The sequence below is a fragment of the Varanus komodoensis genome, unplaced genomic scaffold, assembly GCF_004798865.1.
Source record: "Varanus komodoensis strain SLA01 unplaced genomic scaffold, ASM479886v1 scaffold55, whole genome shotgun sequence".
NCBI classification, from domain to species: Eukaryota; Metazoa; Chordata; class Lepidosauria; order Squamata; family Varanidae; genus Varanus; species Varanus komodoensis.
In genome coordinates this window covers 2031760-2049517 of record NW_025336157.1, presented here as the reverse complement: position 1 = coordinate 2049517, position 17758 = coordinate 2031760, and the positions used below count along the sequence as shown (strand labels likewise).

At 49.4% G+C, this 17758-nt stretch overlaps 1 non-coding gene across 1 annotated transcript; it reads right to left on the bottom strand.

Annotated features, from left to right (window-relative positions):
- Nucleotides 1–16535: 16535 nt before the first annotated feature.
- Nucleotides 16536–16609, bottom strand: TRNAR-UCU. The gene has a single exon. It is a non-coding gene; the product is annotated as a tRNA-Arg (tRNA).
- Between the last annotated feature and the right edge of the window lie 1149 nt (nt 16610–17758).

Sequence of the window (17758 nt, the reverse complement as noted above, 5' to 3'; positions counted from 1 at the left end):
AAGTATTTCCCCAGCATGCAGGAAAAAAGCTGGCATCGTCCAGGGAGACGGACGGACGAAGGACGTGGCATGGCCAGACTGCGCACAGGCTGGCAGCTTCTCTCAAGCAAAGCAGGGCAGATCATGGCCCATGGCTGATCATTCGGAGAAGCTCCTGAATCCGTCTAGGATTCCATGGAGGGAAAACAATTGGAAGGAAATGCAAGAGTAACAGAAGGTGGAGGGGAACTTGGAGATGTTCTGGTTGAGCCTTTACTCCAGTGTAAGCAGGACCCAATGATAGTGAGGGGTGGATGATCATGGGGGAGCGTGGAAGCCCTCTAAAGTCAGCTTAAACATGGCAGTGGACGTGTGCCAAAGGGTGGCTTTCTGGGCTAGAGTGTCCATTCATTCGAGCTTACGCTCTGCTATTTGAATGGCTGTTGAGTGACGGTCCTCTTTTTCAGAGCATAGTTCTTCAGAAGGTTTGGACTTCAGATCCCAGGAGCCTTTGCCAGCATGACAACAGCCGTTAATGCAGGAAGCTGAGCTCCCAAACACCTGAGGCTCTTTTTAAAGGGCTTCCCAGCGAAATCTGAGCTGAGTAACCAGTTAAGAAGGGAATGTTGAAAGAGGGCAAGGAATTGAGGAGCTGTGCAGGTCACCTGGTCCCAACTTCTTCCATCATGGGAAAAGGTCTTGTATTTCTATTTAAGTTCTAGCAATGATTTCCAAACAGGCACCTCTGCTTATGAACATATACAAATGTTTATGCACATGCATGCCCTTTTTTGTATTTTGGGTGAAAGATGTCCTCTTCCTTGGTGATATGCAAGTGGCTGGCCTGGGTGGAGCATTTCTCAGAGCTCCTAAGATCACCGCATTTTGCAGGTGGGGAAAAGTCAGCCAGGGAAGAGGCTTTCCTGCCCCCAGGCAGGGGAAGATATTGCCCTGCCTGACCTGGTCTGCACAGAGAGCTCTCCAGGCACAGGGGCCTTCTGGGAAATGAAAATATCTGCATATTCAAATGGTGGGAGGAAGGGCTCAGAGGCTCTTCCACTCCTCCCTGTTGGTCTTGCAGCTGAAGGCGGCAGCTTGTCAGCAAAAGAGGCAGGGCAGTGAATCTTCCAGAAAAGGGCTTGCTGGATTTAGCTTGCACTAATCCTTCTGCTCAGACCTCGGTGTGCCTTGTGTACCGGCATCCACAAGCTTCGGGAAAGCAGGGAGGGCCCCCACAGATGAACTGACTGGCCAAGCATCCCTCCTGTGACCCTCAACCACTCAGGAGGACCGTCCTTCGCCCAGACTCAGTTGCTAGCGCCCATCCACCCCAGGAGAAAAGCTGGAAGGCTTTTTCCCATTCAACAGTTACTTCAGGCCCGCCTGCAGCCCAGCAGGTGAGTGGAGCCGCTTCCCCCGGGCGGGAGGGCCATGCCCAGGACATGGGGAGGCCCCAGGCCACCCCTCTTCCCCCTCAGCCACAACTACCCCCATCTCCTGGCAGATCAGAGTCGAGGTCCATGGGGGAGCTGCTGGAAAGCCACTGGGAAAGGCCAATGGGTAGCGATGGCAGTGGTTGACCGGGGAATGAGGGTTCCCATTGCTCATGGCACCTGAGTTCTTAAAAAAACAAAACAAAACTTTGCCAGCTTCCAGTATGTTTCCATTCCAAGGACTGCTGTGGATTGCAAGAAACACCCTCGGAGAGAAGGGATGTTACTCAGTGGTAGAACAAAAGTATTGGATTCAGGGGCTCACAAGCTCTACCATAGACAACTCTGTAGAGAAGAAGTGAAGGCAACTGGAAATTGTCCTTCTTGGCCCAAACTCTGGACAGCTGCTGCTGCTAGTCATCATTGCCCATCGGAGGCTAGGTGGGCCAAGGCAAAAGAGAGAGGCCCCCACCTGTGTCTGCGTGCGAATGTAGGGAAGGGAAACAGCCATAACTGAAGCAGCAATGGAGATGTGCAGCAGGCCAACCCTGTGAGCTGTGTGTTGGCTGTCCAGGTGCTGTTAGCCACGGACAGGTAATGTCAAGGGCCCTGCATTGCCTCCCCCTTCTTCTGGTTCTCTGACTTAAAACTTGGCTTGGATTAGAAGGCTTTCCTCCATAAAGTAGGGCATTGGACCACCAGTGCAAGCTCCGAGATGCCTTCTATAGACTTCCCTCCACTGGTGGTTCACCGCATCACCGCCGTGGCCACCAGTTTCTTTTGTTCCTCACCCGCTCTCTCATTATTTCGACCATTTGCTTGCTTGGCAAAGCGTTGGATGCAAGGCGGGCACAGCACCTGTCCCCCTTCTCCTGTCCACCACCACTTTTGTCTGGGCCCGAGCGAGAGGCAGGGGAACCGGCAGCTTGCAGAGCTGAGGGGGAAGAGCAACTCCAGGGGGCTCGTGTCAGTGAGCCCTCGCTGGGGTGAAGGCCAAGGTCCAGCCTTGCCTAGCCTCTCCTCTCCCTGGATATGGAACGCCACTCAGATCTGTTAAGTTCCCAAAACTGCCCTGGGGCAACCGACTCAGCCCTTGGCTCTGAAGCGAGGCCAGAGAAAGACAGGAAAGCCAAGGGCCTGGTCGAGCACATCTGGGGAGAATGTTCTAGAACAAAGGTCCAGCAGCAGGAGGAATGGGAACCGGTCATTCTTGCATTGCATGCAATGGGCTTGGGCCCTCAAGTCTGGTCCCCATCGCGGTGCGCCCTGAGAGGGAAAGCAGCAATTGCTCTTAGGCCCAGTTTACGGCTCCACATCTGGCCACATGTGCAGCGCTGGGCAGGAACGGTCCCAGAGTCAGTCCAGCAGGGCCTTCTCGCACGCCTCCCTGCTTGCGTTTGCTTTTGCAGCCATGTCCCGGGAGCAGATGGAGTCCATGGCCAGGACGGTGGAAGGGCTGCTTGTGGAAGCCGAGCAGCTCAAGAACCAGTGCCGGCGGCAGAATGAGGACGTCAAGGTGATCTTGGCCGAGCTGCAGCGGGAGAACCAGGAGCTGTCCCAGAACTACGAGCAGGTGGAACAGGAGATGGAGGCCGTGCGCAAAGCCCTGGGCGAGCTGATGGACGCCAAGATCGCTTTCGAGGCCCGCGAGAGACAAGTGAGGAAACTCAGCAAGCAGCTCTGAGATGCTGGGAAGGGCTCCCTTCCAGGTGACGTGGTCCAGAAGACCATTTCCTCCTGGGGGAGCGGATTCTTGATCGCTGTTGCTTGCGGTGGAAGTTTCTCTTCACACCGCACTCTTCCGTCTTGCATTTCGGGAGCCTGCATATCACTGTGAAAGAACTGTTGTTCTGCTTTCACGTAGTTGTAGAACCCCCTGTTACAGTGACATTATAAGGCGGGGGAGCACTGGAAAGAGTCTTTGTGGCATGCCTGGAGAAAGATAATCAGCCCCTGAGGAAGCAAAGTCCTTTCTGAAAGGCACCGGGCATAATAAAAGCTTTCCAAATTGCGCTCGAGCTTATTTTCTGTGTCTTGACCTGCAGGAAGCTGTGGTAGGAAATCCCTTCGTGTCCCATCTGGGGTCGTAGAGTTCCTCTTCACCAACACCCAGTTTCCCTTGACCCTTCAGCATCTGGTGGCCTTAAATCCACCCATTCCATGTTTAGCAGTCACTGGAGTTGGGCTTTAATTGGTCTTCAGTCTCCATGGAGTTTATTAAAGTCTGATCTTGTGGTTAGAGAGGGCTTCACCCAGTCAGCTTTGCAGTGGTTCACCTTGGTTGGCAGAGGTTTCTGGGGATCGTGCTTGTTCAAGGGGGGCATGAAGGTCTTGCCTTCTGGTCACCTACCGGTACCAGGGCTCTCAGTTCGCTCTGCAACCCGGCTTGTTGTATTTTGTCCACCTTGCAGTGTGGTGATGGATACTTGGGCTGTGCTAATATTCTAGTCTTTAGCAACAAATGGCTTCCCGCAAGGATTTTGTGTAGACTCGGAGGCCTGGTCCTGGCTCACTTAGGAAGCCCACCCGGACATCATCATCATCAAAAAGAGGGCATGACTCACCCAAAAAGCACAATAGAAGGCAGCCCATGTGTGTGCGTAGGTGCCATGTGGGATGTAAGCTCAAAGTAGAAAGACATGAATTCCCAACCGAGTGGGGAAGACGGTTCAGAAGACCCGGGAGTCCGCCTGCTTCCACCCCTGCCGAGCTGCGCTGTTTCCTAAGCAGGCCCTGCCTGCCCCGGAAATATTCCCTGCAAGGCTGCTTTGTTTCTTTGTTTTGCAGGCTGTAGATAATTGGATTAAGGAAAGGGGTCAGGACAGCATAGACACCGGCCCACGCCCTGTCGTAATCCAGGGACTAGCTCTTCATCAGCTGAACAGGCAAGAACAAAACGCTTTCGAAGAAGACCGGCTCGACGGTGAGATGCGCGGCTCAGGAGAAGGCCTTTCTCCTCCGGGGGGAGTGTGGCTGTTATAGGTGGGCTCCCACGACCTGCAGAGAAGAGGGAAAGAGCAGGAGCAAAGGAGCCAGGGTTTGCAAGCATCGGCTGTGAAGTCAGGCAGAGCTGTGGGGGGAAGTCACAGAGGGTGCGATCGATTTTATCTGGGCCACGGAATGGAAGTTGGGAAGCCAAGACGACTTCAGCCACGGGTCCCAGGAAGCCACCAATCCAACAGCACGTGTCTTGGGTGGTTGTGGCAGATGGGTAGTGCCGTGGGTGGCCAGGTGACAATCATGCTCCTCTGCTGTGAGCACGTAACATTTGCAGCTCCCGATGAATGGAGTGAATAGACTTGTGAGAGGCATCCGGTGGAACAGCTGCACCGCCTCTTGCTGAGAAAGTTAGAGAGCATCTTGGCCATGGCGGAGGCACAGATGAGATCTCCAAGAAGGCGAGGAATGCGGGTGAAAAAATCCAGGGGCACTTGGAGCTCAGAGGCTAGCTGGATGGCAGTGCAAAGCAGCAAGCTGCCAAGGATGGTGCCGAGGTGGATGAAGGGGAAAGGGAGCATGAGGAAACTCTCGGAGGCTGGTGGCGCTGTCGTGGTGACCTGGGCCTTGTCTGATGTTTCCCAGCCACTTGGAAGTGCATCTAGAGGAAGATGAGGTTGTGGGCGTGGAATGAGGGTGTGGTGGGGCACCTTATTCGTGGCAGTGGCTTGGCTGATTTGGGGAGGTAGCCCCGAGAAAGGATTTCCTCTCTGAGATGTTGGGCTTGCACCAAACAGTGAGATCTAGTGTCACTCCTGAGCAACTGTTGTGCTTGGCTGGGGGTGGTGCCATTCCCATGTGAAGGGTAGTTCTGTGCAAGCTAAGATCTGATGGCTGGCTGTTCAGAAGGCTCCCCTGGGGTCAAATGGGATGGGATCCTAGGAGAACATGAAATTAACAGCGTCTGGCCGTCTTTCCCTCTCTGTTGTTTGTGTATCCTATCTCTTTTTGCTGCAAATTATCCCAAATCCGATCCTCTCTGTTCTCCTGTTCTCCCCTGCAGAGGAAGGCGGGACGCGCTCCAACAGAGCCAAGCTCAGGGAGCCGAGGTTCCATTTGGAGGCCAGGAAGCACTTCCTGATGGTTAGGACCCTGAGGGTGTGGAATGGGCTCCCACAAGAGGTCGTTGAGCCCCATCGGTGCGGGTGTTCAAGGATAGGCTGGACGTCCACATGGTGGGCATGTCGTGAGCGGAGCCGGCTGGAGCCGGGGGTCAGACTAGATGGCCTGGGAGGCCCCTTCTGACTCACTCTGTTTTCGATGTTTCTGTGTTTCTCTCCTCATAACTCTAAGGAGCACACGGGGTGACTTTGGCCCAGCCCTACCTCACAGGGTTGCTGTTGTGAGGAACAGATTGAGAGGAGGAGGAGAATGATGACTGTTGCCTTGAGTTCCTTAGAAGGAAAAAGCTGGGCTACAAATAGAAAAATGACATAAGAAAATGGCATTCTTGCCCAAATGAGGTGCAGGAGAAGGAACGCGTCTTGTGCAGAGGAAGCGCAAGTGGGCAGTGCGGAGCAACGGGGCACCTTGAGGGGCTGGGGGACTGTCACCGCATTTGCGCATAAGTGCGCCTTGGTCTCAGCACATGCTCTCGTGCATCCATGCACGTGTGTGTGCGTGTTGCCACGTGCCTCCATGCACGCACCTATGTCAGTGCGCATGCCTGCAAGACTGTTGGCACAGGAGTGTGCACATGTGCGTGCATCGCAGCACACGCGTGAATACCTGTGTTTTGCTGTGTGTGCGTGTTCGCATGCGCACGGTCACTGTCTTTGCCGTCCGGGCCTGGGCAGCTCCGGGGCACCATCTGCTGGCCAAGACCCACAAGGAGCACCACTGCGCTTGTGGGGTTGGTCCCAGACCCTTCCGGAGCTCTCAGTCGAGTGAGGAGCACCACCTGGGAACAAGCACTTCCTCTGGAAGCTCCCCCGGATGATCCAGTGCCCGATGGGCAGCAGCATTGGGCCAAGAAAGAGGCCTTGGGTTTGTGGTGGACGCCTCCATGGCAACTGTGGGTCCAGCTGGCAGGGGCTTCAGAAAGGTAAGTTCCATGCTGGCCGTAATGAAGAAAGGAGCCAGAAATTAGCTGCCACGATCCAGCTGCCCTTGCACAACGCCGCCAGCGAGACCCCCTCGGAAGGCTGTGTGTCATTCTGGTCCCACTCCTTCTGTGATGCAGCCTCCAGAGGTTGCAGAATCCGGTTCTGATCCAGAAAAGGGAGAAAGGCCAGAACCTGCCGCCGAAAACCCGGGGCTTGTTGGACTCAGTGCGCCGGAGAATCAGACAGTTTCCAGTGCTGTGGGAAGGTGTGGTGAGTAAAACGATACAGAGCAGGGAAGACACAATGCCGTGAGTTTGATTGTATGGCCTCGGGTTCAGAGGGTGGGCCAGCTGAGAAGTGCCCCGAAGTGGCACGACCCACCTTGAAGCTGTGCTTAGCTCTCCTCAGTTTAGAAGAGACAACAGCCACTCCATTGGAATTAACTTCAGATCATCATGTAGATTTCCCTCGTGACCAGTACTCAAGTCAGCTTGCTTCCTTTGTTTCTGCAATACTCTTTTTTGCGTGTGTTGCAAAACCAGCTGAGCTGGTCAGCTTGAACCATAATAAAGACTTCGAGTTAGGAAGCCTTTATCCTGGACTGCTTGGAAGGGGCCAGGAAGAAGAATGGCCTCAAGACCTATAGAGAGAGATGGTAGGATTGGAAAAAACGTGCAGCAAGAGACAGCTAAACTAATCAATGGGCTGGAATAACTCCTCTCTCTGGACTTGCTTAGCTGAGAGAAAAGACGAGCGAGAGGAAACACGGTGGAGGTGGCACCAAAGCATGCTTGGTGTGGAGAAAATGGGAAGAGGGACAGTTTTCTCCCTTTCTCATAATACCAGGACCCAAGGGGTCATCCCATGAAGCCGATGGGAGGGAGATTTAGGACAGAGAAAAAGAAAGTCTTCTTCACGTGGCGGAACTGTGGAATTCATTCCATGTAGTGGCGATCACCCGTTTGCAGGACTGGGAAAGGGGACCGGGCCAGTTCCTGGAGGAGATGGCTACCCATGGGTCTGAGTCCTCTGGCTGCGTGCTGCCTTCGTTATTGGAGGCAGTGTGTCTGGGTGCATCAGTTGCTGGGGAACATGGGTGAGGGTGTCGTTGCACTTACGTCCTGCTTGTGAGTTTCCAGTCGTTGGCCACCGTGTGAACAGAATTCCGGGTGAGACGGACTCTTGGTGTGATGCGGCAAAGCTCTTCCTACATTCTTATTTCCTACAAGAAGCAAAATAAATATACACAGGGGAAGGAGAAAAACAGCCAGAAGCTTTACTTTCCTCTTCAGCTTTCTCTGTGTCTCCTGGGGAGCCTTCGGTTTCTCAAGAAGTATCAGCATCTGGATTATCAATGACATGGGCTTTATAACATGTGACAGCAAAGCTCTGGGCAAAAGCGCCGAGTTTACTTATCCAAATGACACCAAGCACAGCCCGTGCCGTTTAATAGGAAAAATAAAGCAACCAATCCCAGCTTGGTTCTAGTCTATACTGTGCATGATCTTCATCAAAGGATATTGCTGAGAACAACAGTGTTATAAAAGAAGATGTACTTTTTAGCAGAACAGTCTGCTTAATAAAAATGATGCATGCCACCGTTTTGCAAAATTGCAGCAATCCATCAGGGAAGTTCATATGGTACGAGCCGCAATAATGAAATGCATTTCCCCTTTTGCATGCACACAGATGGACCAAAAATACAACACCAAACAGTCCAAATTCTTTGGACAGGGAAAGCAGAGATGTGTAGGGTCATTGATGTACCCATAACTTGCGGGGTCAGAAAAATGTGGGCTATTGATTGCCAGATATTTCGTTTTTATCTGTTTGTTCCTTTTAAAGGCAGCCCTTCAGTAAAACTATCAAGGCAGCGTGGAGGAAAAGAGTGAAAACGAATCCAGCAATATAAAATCTCCATAAAATAAACACCAAATAAAATAACAGCATAAAACGCATCATAAACAAAAACCTTCTGCAGAGTGGATTCACCCGATTACCCCTGCAATGCCGTCCAAAAATGCCTACTCTAATGTAAGCCTATTGATTTCAGTGGGGCTTCCCGTGTACAGATTTGCAGCGTAAGGTCCTTTTGCACTTCAGCAGGGCTCACTTCTGAGCTCCACAGTGACTTATGAGAAAAATAATTGCATTGCTCAGTTGAGCAAGGTAGCCATCCATGGAACACTGTCAGCACACGGAATATTTCTAGATGTAAAACGCATGCGGGAGGCAACGCAGCCTATCGGTTAGCGTCTTGGCCTTGCAACCGGCAGACCCCATGTTCCAGTGCACCATTAGCCACTTTCTAATCTCTGGGAGCAACTTGCCTGGCAGGAGCGGCTGCAAGGCTTAAATGCTTGAGTCTGTGTGATCGAGGGAGTGCCAGACGCCTGTTTGCTGCCTGTGCACTTGGCAGAGTGGGAAACCCGAGGAAGAACAGGGGGGAACCAATTGGTGCAGGGAAGCTTGCCTTCTCCCCCTCTTTTTGCCCTTCCCAAAGGCTTTGAACGGGGTCCACCGGTACGAAGAAGAAGCTAGTCTTCTGCTCTCATTGTGTCTTACGTTCTTATTGGCCGTAATAATTAGGGATGTAACCTTGGGGTTCAGAAGCAGGCCATCTCTGAATCTCAGCCACTCCATGGACCCCAGAAGACCTGGTTGCCCCGGTTGCTGTTGGTTCTGAGGCAGCAGCAGGGCTCCCTCTTCTGGCCAGAGACCAGAATAGCAGCCCAGGGCCAACAGTCAATTACAGCCACCTGGGATGTAACGAGCACCACCTGGGAGCACTGAAGAAACCGCTAAAAAAGAACCAGCTCTTCCCTTCAGATGCTTCCTCAGGAACAAAGGGGTTTGATGCGGTTGGAGCTCCCTGTGCCTTCTGGAACCGCTGCCTTGCTCCTGCCTCTGCTTCTGGACCAGGCCTGGCTGCACCTGCTCCAGCCTTCTGCTGCGGTCCCAGGTATCTGCTTCCCCATAGCTTCTTTCTCTGGCTTTTGACTCCTGGCTGGCATGGACTGCTCTGCTCTGTTTGGACTGGCCTGCCTTGCGCTTCTGTTACCCACCTTGATCTCTGGACTGCCCGATTTGGAGTGGGCCTGTATATCATACTGGTTGTCTGGGTCCTGCTGCCCTGACCTGATTCCCAGCCGCCCACGCCCCAGATGCTGACAGTTGGGAAGAGAGACTTTGACTTATATGGACTTTTGGCCAGGAAGAGTCTTACTTGTTAATGGTTTGCTGCTTTGCAGATGCTTCAAGCAACCTGTTGACTTTCCTTTAGAGCTTAAGTCACTAAAGAACTGATGGGACTAAAGTTGCCCATCTTCTCATGTCTTTGGAGGGTTCCTTCAACACCGTGGGGTCAAAGGCAGCTCGCAGCATCTATCTGCTGAATTCTTCAACCCGAAGCTGAGAGAAGGGCTTGCCTATGTGTTCAGCACAGTCTGACAATTACTCATTCCTTTTGTCTCATGTCTTTAGGGCCTTCTTACAAAGGAAACAGGTTGCTTTTCCAGTTTGTTTTTCCAGGGCCCGTCCATTTGGCAAACAGACCTCCCTGGGCATCAAATTAGAACAGGCGTGTGCTTCTCTAATGCTAGCCTGCTCAGAAGGGGGCAAATTGTGAAAACAAACCAAGATTGTAAAGTGGTTGCTGAGAAGAATAACTAAGTGGGGATGCCAGAGAAATGCTCTGATCACTCCTTGGAATCCAAGAATCTGATGCAAGGTTTCCAAACCAGAACAACTTGCTTGCTTGCTTGCTTTTTCGATTTATATCCTGCCTTTTTCCGACAAAGGACTCAAGGCAGCTTACATCATTCTTCTCCTCCATCTTAACCCCACAACAACCCTGCGAGGTAGGCCGGGCTGAGAATCTGTGACTGGCCCAAAGTCACCCAGTTGGCTCCATGGCTGAGCAGGGACTAGAACCCAGATTGCCTGAGTCCCACGCTCTTAACCACTACGCCACACTGGCTCTCAGTCAGCTTTGCCTGGTGAACCTTTTTTTTTTGGCGGGGGGGGGAGGGTAGGCAGCTCCTATAAAACTCAGAAAAGCAGCTAAAATAGAAAAGGAAACCCAATGACACAGGATTTGCCTGTTTCAGAAACAGCTCCAGGAGACGCTTTGTCTAAAAAGTAATTTCAACACACAAGCAAACAGATAAACGTTTATGCAGAGATAAACGTTGGCTAGATTTCCCAGCATTGTGGGACAAAGAAGCAATGGCTGAGCCTCATTTCTAAAACCATAATGGCCAGGGATAAACTTGAGTGAAATACTCAGGATCATTATTAGGCAAAGAGGAAAGGGAGATGCAAAGGGTGGGAACTCACGCTTTAGATTCTCTGGCCTCAGGCTGTTCAGAGCCTTAAAGTTCTTTGTTCAGGGCTCAAAAGCAAACACAAAGCCAGTGCTACTGAAGACACGGGGTGTCCTATGACTGTAATTGATCAGCCCCAGTTCTGGACTAACCAGAGCCTCCAAACTGGGTCTGGATTGAGTCACAGCTAAAATATTGGGTTCATTTAATATTTTCCCCATTTCCACACCATAGCAGAAGCTCTTGAGGTGCTTCATAATCTGGAGTTGTTTTGGACTGGAAACTAGAAAAATCAGAAATGAGAGAATATTCCCTCTCTGACTGCTTTTGGAGATAGTAATCCCGTAATTCACTAACGTTCCCATGGTTTAGAGGTACAAAACATGCTTTCCATGGCAAAAATCCTAGTTTAAGTGCCTGACAAATGTGTCCCCCCCCACATGTCTGAAGTCCCTGCGTGCATTTGGAAAAATGCCCACACCTATTTTGCGCCCCACACTTCCGGTGAGCTTGGCTTATGCAGATTCCTGTATCCAAAGCCTGCTTTGTTATTGATACTGTTGTTGTTATTAATAAGAGTGTCTCTAGAAAGAACCAGAGGCACTGTAACAAAATTCCCCCAAATCCCATCTTTGAACTCCAGAAAGCCACTTCAGAATGCATCCAGATATTCCAATGGCATCCAAATTTGCCTAGAGTGGAGGTCACTATTTATTATATTTATTTACTTATTTAAAGTTTTTCTACAACGTCCTCTTACCGCGAGTCATTTTGCTGAAGAAAATCAGAAAAAACAGGCAGTGTGGTGTAGTGGTTAGGAGTGCTGGGCTGGAGCTCAGGTGATCCAGGTTCTGGTCCCCACTCCGCCATGGGCCTCAGCGGAGGACTTTGGGCCAACTTACCTCACAGGGTTGTTGTTGTGAGGATAAAGTTGAGAGGAGGAGGATGCAAACCACCCTGTGTTCCTTGGATGGAAAGCTGGTGGGATGCAAATAACATAAGAATGGTAAATTGGACAGTGACTAAGTTTTGTTCAAAATACTTGGGTCCAAGCTAGACCAAGAAACATAGTTGAAGCTTTGATGGAACCAGCCCAAAGACCTATCTGGTTAATCGTTCTGCTGTCCCTTGGCCGACCAAGTGCCTCCGAGAAGCCCATGAGGGGCACACGGGAGCCGTACTTCCTTCCTCTTGAGTGTGCGTTTAGTAACTGGCTTTTTAATTTATTTCTTCACAAAAGGTTGAAGTACTGTTTCTCTTCGGCAGTAGGGACCAAATTCTCTCCATCAGTGGCTGCTCCTGTGGTCCAAATGGATGGAGAAGCTCATGAAGCTCATAAACAGGACCTCTTTGGCTGAAATGAGAATGAGTTGTCCCACCAATCCCTCCCACTGGGTTTTCTGTTGCGTCCCTGGAGGGTCGCATTAACAAATAGTTCAGGGGCTTCCTTCCTTACTGAGTTTGCTTTTGTTGAGCTCTCGCCTTCTCCAGAGGAAGGAAACATCTCATCACCTCGTCCGGGAGCTGTGTGCAAGTAGCTTATTTGCAGGGTAACGGGAGAAATAAATTCTGTTCTTGCTTAGCTGGTTTGAGGGATGTTGCCCTGGATGACTCCCCACCTTCCCTCTGGGATAATTAACCCCAGCCAATTAAGGAGGGATGGAGCAGGAAGTTCTAATGCAGAGGGATTAAGGAAAAGTTTGCTGAGGGAGGGAACCAGGGGCTTTCGGAGGTGCATTGTTCTAATCCCCTCTGGAAGTCCTCCAAGTTGCAGTTGTGAATTCCTTAGTTAATTAAGTGCTCTCCAATGAGGACCTTTATTTAATCTGTCTGGAATCTCAGCTTCATGGGATGACTCCACCAAGTTGCAGCGATATGACAGAAATAAAAAAAGCCCTCCCTCCTGATTCTTCTCACCCATATAATTTTATCCACCTCCATTATGTCTTTGCCCCATTTGCTTCCTTTCTAAGCTAAGCCGCCCAAAAATAGAGGACCATGTTCTGAAAATCAGAACACATAAAACAAGGGAATGGAACCACCCAACTCAAAATGGTCCATCCCATTTTGGTCTTTCTCTGTGATGCTTCTGCTACGAGGTAAACTTTGCATCCCATGTTCCCATTATTAAGATATTCCTTTTCAAATTGTTTTACGGTGTTACAATTTGTGTTACATCAGGGGTGGCTAGGAAGAAGATCTCCGCAGGGTTGGGACTTGTAGTCCCAGAAGCTCCTGCCAGTGTGACCAATGGTCAGGAATGCTGGGAACTGCAGTCCCAAACATCAAGAGATCTATTTTCACCCCATCTCTCTCTCAACGCTGCTACAAGTACAACAAACCTCAGTTCCTCCTCTTGTAGAAGTGTTGGGTACCTGTCTTGGCACGAATGGGTGCCAATACTATTCTGTGAGATAACTTGAATTGCACTTTGTAGGCCCAAGAAGGCCTCAAAGTTGCTTGTGAAACATTCTCAGAAGACATCTGTGCTTAATTCCAGAACAGCAGCAGAAATTGCATGGTGTCCCATATGGCGCAAAATCTTCCAAGTTCTCCATACTTTGGGACCCTTCATTATCTGAAGAGTCTGGCCAGGCATTACTCTCTTGTCCAATAGCACTAACCATTCGATAAGGAGGTGCTGTAATCAGAACACATGGCTTGAGAGCTTCTGCTGCACATCGAAAATCCATTTGGATTGTGAGTACTGTTCGGTCTTACACTGTTCAAAGTCTTTTGTGAATGCCTCGGCAAACAGCATTTTAATTGCGTAACCCACCAAGGCCAGGTGAGCACCAGGTGCGTCTCCCTTGGGTTCACCATCACAGAGAAGGTCGTCTTTTTTTGGATACCTATACATGCTTGGGCCAATGTAGGATACGGAGGAGGGCTGCCACCAAAGATCTGGGACAGAAAGGCACTGAAGCCTTCCCCCCCTCCCCTACAGATATTTTAGGTATGTGCTCTGGTAGTCATGGAGAACATCTGGTAGATATTTGTCAGGGGAGGTAGTGCATGGTGCGTGGTCCCGCAACAGAGAGCTCTGTATAGTCACTGTGTGTGGGATTCTTGTGAAAACCCCAGTCATAACATTGCAATGGATAAGGTTCATGTTTTAAGGGGCACTGCCTGAATGTTCAGCTTCCATTAAATAATTTCCAGCTCTTTTATTTGTAGAGATAGAAGGGATTTCTATCCGATTTCTACAGTATTTCTTGGTAAGAAGAAACACAATAAATAGGAACCTATTATCCCACTCCAAGGTACCTGGAGTGTTTTACATATAATTGCAAACACGAGACAAGCTTGCAATCTAAAAAGGCAGAAAATCCAAGGAAAGAGGAAAGGGGAGAGGAAAAACACCCCACGCACCCAGACTGGCTGTTGGTTCCCCACAACAGGAAGGGCTGTAAAGACTTCCTGTTCAGCTTTTCCGTGAACTGACTTCACTGAGCTTTGTGAGCCCTTCCTGGACAGCACCACCGGTTCCTCTCTTCCAGAACTTTTCCTGGATTTTGGCATGCCGATTTGCCTGCTGTCAGGAGGCCCTCTGCAGCTCCCCCATGGGGTGATCCATTGAACTGCATCTGGTATCTTCTCCATGAAGTCTGGCCACTAGATCCCTTAGATAGGAAGGAGGATAAGGTGACTTCCTCTCCAATTTCATTTTGCTTTTAAGCAGCAAGGTCTCTTGAACTCCAGGGTGTTTCTGTGTGTTTTGGTCTTGACCCTGTGGAATAGCTTGGCTTTGGGGTAGCGTGAACTTGGCTTATCCTTCACTTTGAGCTTTTTCTTCACTCCTGACTTATCTATCAGTTACGACTGATGGCTTTTGATGCCATTTGTATTGCACGATGGTTTGAGTCTTCATGAATTATTGTGACTTGTCAGCTGTTCACTGGAGTAGAAATTCATTATCGTTATCCTGCAGGTCTTAACTCATTGTGCTGCCAGTAGCCAACTCCTGGCAAGCAGGGAATGAAAACCCATTTGAATGACCTTGTTTTCTGTAGAATGACAAGGGCTCACTTTTGTTTATTCAACTGTAGGGCTTTCCTCTTCCTATGTAGTGGACTGGGATTGAGCCGTATGCAAAATATGCACCTTTCCTTTAAAATCTGATCACTCCCGACCAATAATGGGTGAGCAGATTGATGAAAAACCAACACAGAGAAAAAAGAAACCCAAAATTTCATTGGTGGGTTGTTTAATACGTAGCGAAATGCTTCAATCGCCTCCTAGCTGCCCATTCCTGAAAGAAGAAGAGATCAGCATTTGAGAAGGAGCATTTGATTGCACGTGTGTTTGAGACACACTCACACAACACATTTCTGCAGGAGGCAACAGGCATACTTTAGTCATGCAGGACATAAAGGCAGGAGGGTAAGCATAAGCCACACCCAGAGCGTTTGATTTCTCAAGTGCGTGTGCTTTGCACAGCTATGCTCAATGAGGTGCACACTTGAATTGGGCGGAAACTTTTAGCTGTTTTTTTTTTTTTTTTAAAGAAACTCACGGCGAGGGAGAAGAGCCATTTCAGGGGAATTCCAGGAGAGGGGCAGTTTAGGCTTGGCTTAATTTGAGATGGGGAGGGGTTTCTTTTCCAGTTGTTGTTCCTCTCCTTCCTCCTCCTCTTGAACAGCCCTGAGTATTTGCAGCAAATAATGTGCCCCATTGTTGGAGTTTCCCAGGTGGACAGAGAACATTGAGTGCGCATGATTCTCGATGGCACATGGAGTCCCTCTTCCCACTGGAGAAGTCGCCCCTCGGTCCACTGGGACCAGCTGGGTTGACACTGCCTGGCAGATCTCTCCGGGGTCTCGCCTGCCATGGTTGGAGCTCCCCAGGACTTCTCCCCTGGAAACCCTGTGCCATTCTCTGCCAAAAGAGCCCCATGGCGCAAATTCACTGGGCCAAAGAAATGCGTGTAGGAATCAGTGTTTCATTTCCATTTGGTTTCCGTTAGAATTTGCCAGTGCTTATAAGGTGCCGCATACCTGTAATAAAAAGTTTAAATAAAGTAGGAAGAAGTGGGTTGGGCTGATTTGTTCACCTCAGCACATAACTTTGAGTGCTTAGCTCTTAAACATCTAGGTTTGTGTTTCTGAGTGATTTCAATCCTGCTAGTGATTTTCTAGGATGGGCACCAGATTTTTAAATTTCTGACAGGCTCTCACCTTTACAATGCAGGTATAATATCTTCCCCAGGCTGAGAATAACTGTGCTTACTGAATCTGCTGGTACGCATGGGCAAGAACTTCATGTCAGCTTGTTTCTGATATGAATTTAGCCAAATTTCCAGAGGTCTTCATTTCTGGGGAAGAAAGAATTTGAGCTCTAACAATCTTGAACGAGGGAGATTCACCCTCTGGAGTTTTGCTTCCTGTAGCATGTTTCCAGTTGTGTACAGCAGCTGTGTAACCTTGACCCCTGAATGTTAAAAGTCCTCACCCATTAATACCATTTCTTATCTCCTCTCCAAGAAGTCACAACAATAGCAGTATTGGTGACCATAAAGGGGTGGGGGTGAGGAAGGAGACTTCTGCTGAAAGGGAAATATAATGGAAGGAGTCCCCATGCATTTAAATATGGAGATATGGATCTGGAAGAGGCCATGATGAGTGGAATGCATAACCAAGGGGATTTCGAGAGCTGCCGTTCATTTTCCTTTCAGAAATACCCTGGAGTGAAATATAATTAATTAGCATTCCTTACCCCAAGATAAGTGAAAAATTAAGACACCCTGTCATGGAGACCATCTCTGCCGGGACTCGAACCCGGAACCTCTGGATTAGAAGTCCAGCGCGCTCGTCCATTGCGCCACAGAGACCTCACCACGAGCTCAGCATCAGGACCAGAACTGAAAAAGCACGTACCTTCTGCATCACTGCCGAGCGATTTCAGCATCCCTGCTATTTCTGTACAGCTTTGTCGGGGGCAGAGGGAAAACACGGAGCTGGGATCGCGCTTCCTCAATTCATCAAAGAAATGCCTTTCAGCATTTTCCCACCCTTTGCTTTGGCAAGGAGAGGAGAGGGTGGGAAATTTCTATATATAATTCATCGGATATCTCCATCCCTACCACAAAGAGAGAGAGAGAGACTACAAAAACGTGGAGCTGGGACTGAAATCTCGGTCCAGCTGGTAGTTTTCATCTCAGCATTGGCGTGTTTAGTACCATGGACAGTGCAGAACTCCCACACCGGAATGTCGCGCTGTATCCCGCAGGGACGAGTGCCAGAGCTTCCCCCACAGCTGCCTGCCCAGTCTGAAAACGAGCTAACGTTGAGAAGCCATTTCCATCCCCACCACTTTAAACAAAACAAAACAAAGCAAAAAATTACAGTGGGTGGGGTGTTCGTCTGTAGGTAGGACGCTGAAATACACAATAAGCTATTTGTTGTTTGTTTTTCGGTGCCAGGCGAAGACCTTTTTATTCAAACGTTGTTTTAATTGTTAATATTGTTTATTTATTTATTGGCCAGGTCGACTCAAATTATATTGTTTTTTTATTATTGTGAGCCGCCCCGAGGCTTTGGCGAATGGGGTGGCATAGAAGCTTCCTAAATAAATGAATGAATAAATAAATAAAATAAGCTATGCTATAATAAATTTCTGTCCACTTTTAACATTTTCAGGGCTCCAATCCTGTTTGTTTACCTAAGCAGGATAAAATATGTGCACCAGGTTGATGCTTTATGAAATCAGCAGACCTGGCTCTAGAGTCCGGATCTGGGAGACAGACGACCAAATCAGCCAACTTCTTAGTTTTCTATTTGTAAGTTGCATTCCTTCCAAACTTTGAGACTTTTTCCATCTTAATTTTGGTTGTTCAGAAATGATGATTTCTTATTTTTAAAGTATGCATGGGAATTTGTGGGCATTTTGTGTGCGTTTCTCATTTTTGTACACACTTTCTGTGCTGGTCATTTCCCTAGTATAGAGAACATTTTTGAAAGTTATGTATCTTCACATGCGC